The sequence below is a fragment of the Phyllostomus discolor genome, chromosome 9 (assembly GCF_004126475.2).
Source record: "Phyllostomus discolor isolate MPI-MPIP mPhyDis1 chromosome 9, mPhyDis1.pri.v3, whole genome shotgun sequence".
Classification (NCBI taxonomy): Eukaryota; Metazoa; Chordata; class Mammalia; order Chiroptera; family Phyllostomidae; genus Phyllostomus; species Phyllostomus discolor.
This window is the reverse complement of record NC_040911.2, coordinates 85,885,782-85,895,896: the sequence shown is the minus strand read 5'-3', so window position 1 is coordinate 85,895,896 and position 10,115 is coordinate 85,885,782. Positions and strand designations below refer to the sequence as shown.

The window sequence follows — 10,115 nt, the reverse complement described above, 5'->3', positions numbered from 1 at the left end:
TTAATCTATACAATGGCGTTGCAGGTCTGTATTTTGATTTTCATTCTACAGATGTGGAAACTGAGAATCAGAGAAGGGAAGTAATTTGCCCAAGGTATACAGCTACTGTGGTCACCCAATCAGGGTTTGAACCCAGATCTATCTGATTGCTAAACCTATGTGTTTTTTAGTGCCTTACTTTAAAGATTTTATTTATGTACTGTTTTTAGAGAGAGGGGGAGGGAGAAAGAAAGAGCAAGAAGCATGAAGGTGTGAGAGATACATCAATCAGTTGCCTCTCGCACACCCCCAACTGGAGACCTGGCCTGCAACCCAGGCATGTGCCCTGACTAGGAATCAAACTGGCAACCTTTTGGTTTGCGGGCCGGTGCTCAATCCACTGAACCTCAGTGCCTTACTTTAAATTTAGAAACCTAAGCTAAACTATGCAAATGTTAGCTAATTACAGGAACTGTTCCAGAGTGGGGTACAAACTCAATGCCTAAAGGGGCCTGGCAATGACATGAATGGTTATGTTCTGGGTGCTTTCCAGTAGGGACTGATGGGGACTCGGTGAACTGGAGACTTGCGTGCCAGTCTGGTTTTTAAAAAACAAATTGGACAAATCAATCAGGTCTCCAGGAAAATTTGGTCTATGACCTACTAATTGGAGTCCCTTGGCCTAATGGGAATACTTCAGTCTCTTTTTTTATTTTAGCAGTTCCTAGTAGAAGCATGCTCATGAGTCACTGGAGATCTCATTAAAATGCAGAATCTGATTCAGTGGGTTTGGGGTGGGGTCTGAAATGTTCTTCAGGCCTCACAGACTCCCAGGTGCTGGTGCTGCTGCTGCTGCTGCTACTGCTGGTCTGAGCCACACTTTGAGTAACAAGATAGTAGGGGATGATATGGGGCCAACCATTATCCCATGTGACAAATGAGGGGACTAAATTAAACAGAACTGTTAGGTAACAGAGGAGAAATTAGGTCTGATTCTAGGAGTTGTATTCTCAGCCACAATGTTGTACTGCAAACTTGGAGAAAGGGATCGTGAAGCTTCCTTAGTTCACTCTGTGGAGGCTGAATGAGATCCCAAAATTATGGGGAGGGAAGGGGGTGGCTATCAGCAAGCAGGTTTTATAACAGATGCTGGGGGTGCCCTGCCCATATCGCCTCTAGCTTACAACTTCAGTGCACACCAGCCAAATTTTACAAGTGCCACCCCTCATCTTTCTGCCTGAGGGCTCTCACTTGCCACTGCTTTGCCACCCTGCAGTGCTGGAGGATTAACACATCCAGGGAGCAGCTCTCAACCAATGACCGATGAAGACACTCCTATACTCCTAACCCAGTAGGCATGTTTCACTCTGGTTCCCAGGGCTCAGTGGGACTGAGCTTCCGGTTGTCCACGGTGGTCACTCGCTTGATAACACCCCTTTCTTTGTCTCCCTTCCTCATGCTCCTGCCAGTGCTTCCTGGGACTACTTCCCATATAAACCACTTGTACTCAAATCCTTGTCTTGGGGTCTGCTGCTGGGGGAACCCAAACTAAAATGGGCCTCTGGTGTAGCAGGTTGAGAGATAATTTAACACGGTGGCTGGGGATATAGGCTTTGTAGCCAGTGTCTTGCCTCAGTTGTGGTTTTGCTGTTTTCTAGAGCAACTGACTTAACCATTCTGTGCCTGTGTTTCATCTTGTGTAAGGTAGGCATTCTGTAGGGTGATCTGGAGGATTAAATGCTATGACACATGTGAAGTAAGCACTCAGTAAATCTTTGCTGTTATTTCTAATGGCATCCAAACGTAGAAGGAAGTGTGGTCCTGAGAACTGAGTGTACCCAGCTTTTAGCCTGTCCTAACCGCCAGCTGAAGGTAAAGCCTTGGCTGCCTGCCCTCCCCACATCCCCCCACTGCCACTGGGAGCTGGCTGACTGCACCACTGACTGTCTCTGCTCTCTAAGAATAGGTTTCCCTCACAGATGGCATCTCTCTGGATCCTGCCAGAGCATCTGGTGCCTCCAACTGCTCACTCCAGGGAGGAAGGCGTGTGGTCCATGCTGAGGGGCAGAGTGCTGGCTTCCAGCAGACCTGAGAGGAGTCCTCACTCGGCTCCCTCCCAGCTGAGCCTCCATTTCCTAAGATCAGTAAAAGTCATTGCCAAAGCGCCCTGGGCACACAGTAGGCAATCCATAAATACTAGTTCCTTAAACAGCACCATGGTTTAATATGTTTATTAAGCACCTGCTACATTCCTACAATGCCTTCTGACGTGCAAGACTATAAACAATAACTTTGTAATTAATAATATATACGCGTAGTACAAAACCTAAATGGTACAAAAAGTGTGTAACAGAAAAGTCAGGTTCCCTCCTATGCCCGAGTTCCACCTCTAACCCCCTCCCTTGCCAGGGACACTCACTGTTAGCACTTTCTAGCATAGCCTTGTGGAGATATTCTATACACAGGCACCTGCCTATCTTTGTCTCATAAGAACCTTTTACATTACACTGTCGTCTCAACAACCCTGGTGTTCCTCCCTGTCCTCTGAGTGTTTGGTTGCTCTGTGATTAATAATGTGATGTGTAAATGAGTCGTTTCTTTGAGCTGGTTCCCCCCTACTCCACCTACCTCCAACTTTCCTCTCCCCAGTACCTTGGGCAGATTGTGATGAGCATGAAGATGAACCACCATAGATACCCTGAATCTTATCGTAGATGACACCAACACTCAGGCCCATGGAACTCCAAGTGAAAGGGGGAGGACAAAAACTGAAGTTAATCTGGGGCCCTTCTGTTGCTCTGCTCCTAAATTAGAGATCGTTCAATGAACCCATGTGAGAGCTATGATTCACAGGCTGAGATGCCAAGAAACTGCCTCATGATGCTCACGGCTCCTGCCTTCCATAGGCTCTAGAAAGGATCCTGGAGATGGTGTTTCTTTCTATATTGTTCACTTCTCCCACTCTGATGAGTGCATTTTGAGTTTGTAAGTCAGGCTTTAAACCTAAACCAGAACACTGCCCTGTGCTCCACCTCCTGGAACGAACCCCCCATATTCACAATCTGTGACTTCAGATACATTGCTTTCTTCAGCGGATTAGAGAGGATTTATAAAAAGGAATGTCATTTCCCCCCTCCCTTTGTCTAGTTCCAGATTCATAGGGAGAGAGCGTGTCTTTCTTCAGCCTTGAAGAGCATTTTGGTTGAGAAGTTTAATTTTAACCAGAGGGTCTTCAGCAGGACTCACTTTTTTTTTTAATGTGCTGACTTTCTGAATGCATTTAAAATATAAATAGTCCTTTCAATGCAGAGGAAAAGGACAGACATTGCTCTAGCACCAAGACTCACTTCGTGAGCTGGAGACGGCACGGCCCAGGCAGAGGACAGAGGGAGAGTTGGGTGCTCTTCTGCGTGTTGTTTTTAGAGAGGGCTTTTACCCAGAGGGCTCCCCGTTGTGTGTACCAGGTCTCTGCTCAAAGCTGCTGCAGGTGTCACAATCTTACAAATGAGATAGGAAATGTAGGCCATGGGGTGTCTGTTGGAAACCTTGTTCTCACTGCTCTTCCGGGCTTCTCTCTTGAGCCTGTCCTTGGAGGCTGGATGTCAGCTGACAGAAGGGCCAGGGATAGACCACATTAGCTCTTTTAAGAGACTCCTTTATAGGTATTTTTTATATGTGTGTCATGAACTCCTTTGGCATCTGGTGAAACCTGTGGACCCTTCTCAGAATGCTGGAGGAGAGAAACATCAGTGTGTGGTTGCCTCTCACATGCCCCACAATGGGAACCCAGCCCACAACCCAGGCATGTGCCCTGACTGGGAATCCAACCGGTGACCCTTTGGTTCACAGGCTGACGCTCAATCCACTGAGCCACAGCAGCCAGGGCAGAATACTGTTTTTGAAACCCATAAAACAAAATACATAGGATTAAAAAAGACAAGAGCTACACTGAATATTGAAACAATTATCAAAGTATTTTTAAAATTTAAGCCCTGGCTGGCGTAGCTCAGTGGATTGAGCACAGGCTGGGAACCAAAGTGTCCCAGGTTCGATTCCCAACCAGGGTACATGCCTGGGTTGCAGGCCATAACCCCCAGCAACCGCACATTGATGTTTCTCTCTCTCTTTCTATCTCCCTCCCTTCCCTCTCTAAAAATAAATAAATAAAATTAAAAAAAAAAGTATTTTTAAAATTTGTGATTTAGTAGCATACACTCTTTTTTTTTTAACACTGAATAACAATGATCCAAAACCACCACGATTTCACAGGTGCAGTAAGCATCAGCAGTATCTCAAGATACTGCAGCAACTGTGGCAGGATATGGAAATTGCTGTGATTTCTATTAGTGATGAAGTCCCAGCTACTGCTAACAGGCCTCTGGTTTGTTGCTGACACTTAGAATTGATGGAAATGTTATATTTCCCTCAGAGGCTAGTGAAAATATAGGTGGGTTTTTTTCCTGTCCAAGTTCATGGCCCTTTGGGTCATAGATTCCAAATTAAGAATTCCTGCTCGAGAGTGACCTTCCCAGCCTGACTGCATGGCAGCTGTCATTGTTTACCAAGCTCTGAGCACGGAAAGATGAAAGTAGTGGCTAATGTTGGCTGACCCCTTACTGAGTTCCCAGTGATACCGGAGGCTAGGATTCAGCAGTGAAAAAAGCCAGTTTCTCCCCACCTGGGGCTTACAGTCTATCTAGGGAGGGAAGACTGATGAATGAATACATAAAGAAGATGATTCCAAAGTGGTAGGCATGCCCTGGTTGGTGTGGCTCCATTGCTTGGAGTTGGTTGCAGTGTCTGGTTCCTGTAAACCAGAAGGTCGTGGGTTCCATTCCCAGTGCTGCATAAACCTAGGTTGCAGGTTCAGTCCCTAGTCAGGGTGTGTATGGAAGGCAACCCAATCAATGTTTCTTTCTCACAGCAATGTTTCTCTCCTCTCCCTCCCTTCCCCTCTCTCTGAAAATCAATAGGCATGTCCTCGGGTGAGGACAAAAAAATAACAACAAAGTGGTAGGCGATATGAAGTCTGATTGGTAGGGGCAGTGTAATAGGCTGCACTGGAAGAGATAACAAGAGGGTCTGTTTTCCAGGGAAGGCTTCTCTGAGGACATGACGCTTGTTCTGAGACCTGATGATGAGAGAGTGGTGCAGAGATGTGGAGGAAGGGTGTTCCCAGTTGTGTTCGGTATTTCAGCTGTAGGCATCTTTGCCACAAACATTTTTGCCGCATTTTTGTTGCATAACTAATTGACCATAAGGCCATTTTGCCTTATAAAAGGTAAAATAACTGGTTGACAGTTTGATTTGTTTGTTTGTTGGTTTGGTTTCATTTCTTCATTGGGTTCAGACAATGTATTTAAGGTAGTTACAAGTTTGGTTTCATTTCTCCATTGATAAAGTTCTTGCAGTTACTCCCAAGGGAGATATGTTTTTTTGTTTGTTTTTTTTTGTTTGTTTGTTTTTTAATATATTTTATTGATTATGCTATTACAGTTGTCCCATTTCCCCCCTTCTCTCCCCTCCACCCTGTACCCCCCTCCCACCCACATTTCTCCCTTTAGTTCATGTCCATGTGTCATACTTATGAGTTCTTTAGTTTCTACATTTCCCATACTATTCTTGCCCTCCCCCTATCTATTTTCAACCTACATTCTATGCTACTTATTCTCTATACCTTTTCTCCCTCTCTCCTCCTCCCACCCCCCTGCTGCTAACCCTCCATGTGCCCTCCATTTCTGTGGTTCTGTTCCTGTTCTAATTGTTTACTTAGTTTCTTTTGGTTTTGCTTTAGGTGTGGTTGTTAATATTTGTGAGTTTGCTGTCCTTTTACTATACATGTCTTTTCTTTATCTTCTTTTCTTAGATAAGTCCCTTTAGCATTTCATAAAATAAGGTCTTGGTGATGATGAACTCCTTTAACTTGACCTTATCTGAGAAGCACTTTATCTGCCCTTCCATTCTAAATGAAAGCTTTGCTGGATAGAGCAATCTGGGTTGTAGGTCCTTGTCTTTCATGACTTGGAATATTTCTTTCTAGCCCCTTCTTGCCTGTAAGGTCTCTTTGGAGAAATCAGCTGACAGTCTGATGGGAACTCCTTTGTAGGTGACTGTCCCCTTACCTCTTGCTGCTTCTAGGATTCTCTCCTTTGTTTTTACCTTGGCTAATGTAATTATGATGTGCCTTGGTGTGTTTCTTCTTGGGTCCAACTTCTTTGGGGCTCTCTGAGCTTCTTGGATTTCTTGGAAGACTGTTCCCTTTGCCAGGTTGGGGAAGTTCTCCTTTATTATTTGTTCAAATATGTGCTCAATCTGTTGCTTTTCCCCTTCCAATTCTGGTATCCCTATAATTCGGATATTGGAACATTTAAAGGTGTCTTGGTTGCTCTTAATCTTTTCCTCAATTTTTTGAATTCTTATTTCATCATGCTTTCCTGCTTGGTTGATTCTATCTTCCTTCTGGTCCACTGTATTGTTTTGAGACTCATATTCCTTCCTTTCACTATTGGCTCTCCTCCGCGTGTCTTCCTGCATCTGTTTTATGGTAATCTGCATTCTTTCATCTAAATTTCGTCCAAAATCAACCAGTTCCGTGAGCTTTCTGATCACCAGTGTTTTGAACTGCGCATCTGATAGATTGGCTAGTTCTTGGTCGCTCAAAAGGATGAGTCCTGGGGGACTGATCTGCTCTGTTGAAAACATAGTTTTTTGTTTTTTGTTTTTTCCCCCTGTCTCTCCTTTTTTTTTTTTTTCCGGTCTGGTTGCTCTTGTTACGGTGGGGGGCAGAGCCTTAGGTGCTCACTGGGGCTGGGCACCCCAGTCGCTAGATTGTGACGTTATATGTGGGGGCGGGGTGGGAGAAAACAATGGCGGTAGTTCCGTTCCCCTGGACTCAGACCCTTGTCTGGGCTTCTGGGCCGCGAGTTCTGCCCTGGTCCACAATCGCTACCCCTCTGGGTCTGCCAGCCTCAGCTTGCGTACTCAGGGATCACCGCTGCCTTCTTGCGAGCTGGATGGCTTTTGCGCCAATTTCGCGCCAAACCTTCCCCCCGACCTCCGCGTGCCGCCGACCCGAGCCAGCCCCACGCCCGCCGGCTAGTCTTCTCCTACCAGTCCGGATGAACGCGTCTACTTCAACTTCTTGGCTGCCCGACTTCCATTCAGATAAATCCTCTGCCGGATCTGGGTGTTATTCTGATAGTAAATTATTGTTGTAAATTATTGGTTTTCTAATCTTGGTTGTGCGAGGAGGCACGGTGCGTCCACCTATTCCTCCATCTTGCCGGAAGTCCCGGGAGATATGTTTTAAGACCCCCAGTGCATTCCTGAAACTGAGGATAGTTCTGAATTATGTGTGTGTGTACACACACACACACACACACACACACACACACACGAGGTCTGTCTGGAAAAAGTCCAGCCATTATTAATATAACTGGAATGGTTTGTGAGACATTGATGTAACCTGGCAGCCAAGGAGAGTGGACTGGAAATACATGAACAATGATGACTTCACTGTACTAGTCAGTGGGAATGGTAGATGCTGTTGAGTGAACATGTGTGCTGTGTGGCCGTTGCATTTAAAAGGACTGAGCGAGTAGAGCAATGAATCCACATCAGATTTTGCGTTAAGCTGGAACATTCCTTTGTGGAAACTATTAAAATGATTCAGAAGGCTTTGGGGGACAATTTGATGAGTGCAGTGCATATAAAAGTGTGGCACAATGCGGGCTGGGAACCAAAGTGTCCCAGGTTCGATTCCCAGCCAGGGTACATGCCTGGGTTGCAGGCCAGAACCCCCAGCAACCGCACATTGGTGTTTCTCTCTCTCTCTCTCTCTCTCTCTCTCTCTCCCCCCTCCCTCCCTTCCCTCTCTAAAAATAAGTAAATAAAATCTTTAAAAAAAAAAAGTGTGGCACAAATGCTTCAAAGATGGTCGAGAATCTGTCAAAAATAATCCATATTCTGGAATGCCTGCAACAGGTAGAACACCTGAGAATGTTGAGCTTCTTTGGGCTGCAGTCATCAAAGATCTGCAACTGACAATACAAGAACTAGAACCTGATCTGGGGATTCCAAAACTACTGTGTCCAAGATTTTGACGCAGGATCTTGGCATGAAACATGTCATGGCAAAATTCGTTGCAAGGCTTCTACTACCAGAGCAGAGGGAACATTGTGCTGTAGTTGCTAATGACTTGATTCAAACTGCTACCAATGAACCAGATTTCCTCAAGAAGGTCACACCTGGAGATGAATCGTGGGTCTGTAGCTATGATCCAGAAATAAAGGCCCAGTTGTCCTAATGGAAGTCGCCTGGTTCTCCATGCCTGAAGAAGGCGCGGCAAAGTTACAGCAAGATCACGACCACGTTAACTGTGTTTTTTTGATTGGGAAGTTGTTGTCTATCATGAGTATGCCCCCCAGGCCAAACAGTTAATAAGGAGTACCACTTCAATATTCTTCATCAGTTGAGAGATGCAATACAATGAAAACAGCTACAGCTAAGGGCAACTGGTGATTGGCACCTTCATCATGATCATGCATCCGCCCACTCATGCATCATGTCTCACGCAGTTTTTTGGTGAAACATCAAATCATCCAGGTGACTTAGCCTCCCTACAGCTCAGATTTGGTACCCTACAACTTTTGGCTTTTCCCAAAACTAAAATCACCTTTGAAAGGGAAGAGATTTCAGATCGTTGATGGGATTCAGGAAAATGCAACAGGGGAGCTGATGGCGACTCCAACAAAGGATTTTGCAGTGTTTTGAACAGTGGAAGAGACACTAGGAAAACTGTGTGAGGTTCCAAGGTGCCTACTTTGAAGGGGACTGAGGTGTCATCGTCCTGTGTACAATATTTCTTGTATCTTGTATCTTCTTCAGTAAATGTCTCTATTTTTTATAATACATGGCTGTATACTTTCTGGACAGACCTCTTATATGTGTGTGTATATATAATGTCTTTCCCTATACATACATGTCTATAATAAAATTTAATTTATAAATTGCACACAGTAAGAGATCAACAATAACTTATAGAAAAACTATAACATGCTGCAATAAAAGCTATCTGAATGTGGTTCTCTCCTATAATTTTTATATTTTTTTATTCTAAATCTATTCCAGAATCTATGTAAGCATCCCTTACTTGCAGTAAACGGCTTGGTGTCCCTCATTTCAGGAGATCCCTTCTGAAGTCTATATAGGCTTAAATGCTTTCTTTTTTTTTTTTTAAGGATTTTATTTATTTTTAGAGAGGGAAGGGAGGGAGGGGTGGGGGGGAGAGAGAGAGAGAGAGAGAGAGAGAGAGAGAGAGAGATATCAATGTGCAGTTGCTGGGGGTTCTGGCCTGCAACCCAGCAATGTACCCTGGCTGGGAATTGAACCTGGGACACTTTGGTTCCCAGCCTGTGCTCAATCCACTGAGCTATGCCAGCCAGGGGCTTAAATGCTTTCTGGTGCAACACATTGTCATCAGTTGGAACGCGTTTTCTCTTCGTATCTTCCACCCACAAATTTAATGTCTTTTACAACTTAACTAAGCACTTATGCACTGTGGCCATAACTTTTGCAGTTTGAGGTGCAACAGCAAAATTAAAACAAATTTCTTTTTCCTTCTTCACAACTTCTTGATAAAAGATTCATTCTTACCATAGACCTTGGCAACCTCAGCACACAATTTTTTTTTCTTTCCTTATTAAGTCGAGAATCTTCACCTTTTCCCCTAAAGGAAGCACTTTATGGCTTCTCTTTGGCATGTCCAAATTGCCAGCATCACGACTCTTGCACTGTGGGGCCATTATTAAGTAAAATAAGGGTTCCTGGATCACCAGCACTGTGGTACTGGGGCAGTCTCTGATAACTGAGGTGGCTGCTAAGTGACCAACGGGCAGGAGTATCTACAGCCTGGAGACGCTGGACAAGAGATGACTGACATTCGGGTGGGACAGCAGGACGGCATGAGATTTTATTCACTACTCAAAACGCACACACCACTTAAAATGTATGAGTTGTTTATTTCTGGAATTTTCTATTTAATACTTTGGACCACAATTGACCACAGGTAACTGAAACTGTGGAAAGCAAAAGTGTGGATAAGGAGGATGACTGAATATACAGGGTCTGGCAGAAGT

The 10,115-nt window shown here is 44.7% G+C and overlaps 1 long non-coding RNA gene across 1 annotated transcript; it reads left to right on the top strand.

The window, feature by feature from the left end:
• Positions 1-3,853: 3,853 nt before the first annotated feature.
• On the top strand, positions 3,854-5,247 carry LOC118496820. Its single transcript, XR_004899375.1, has 2 exons — positions 3,854-3,951; positions 4,162-5,247. It is a non-coding gene; the product is annotated as an uncharacterized LOC118496820 (long non-coding RNA).
• The last annotated feature ends 4,868 nt before the right edge of the window (positions 5,248-10,115 follow it).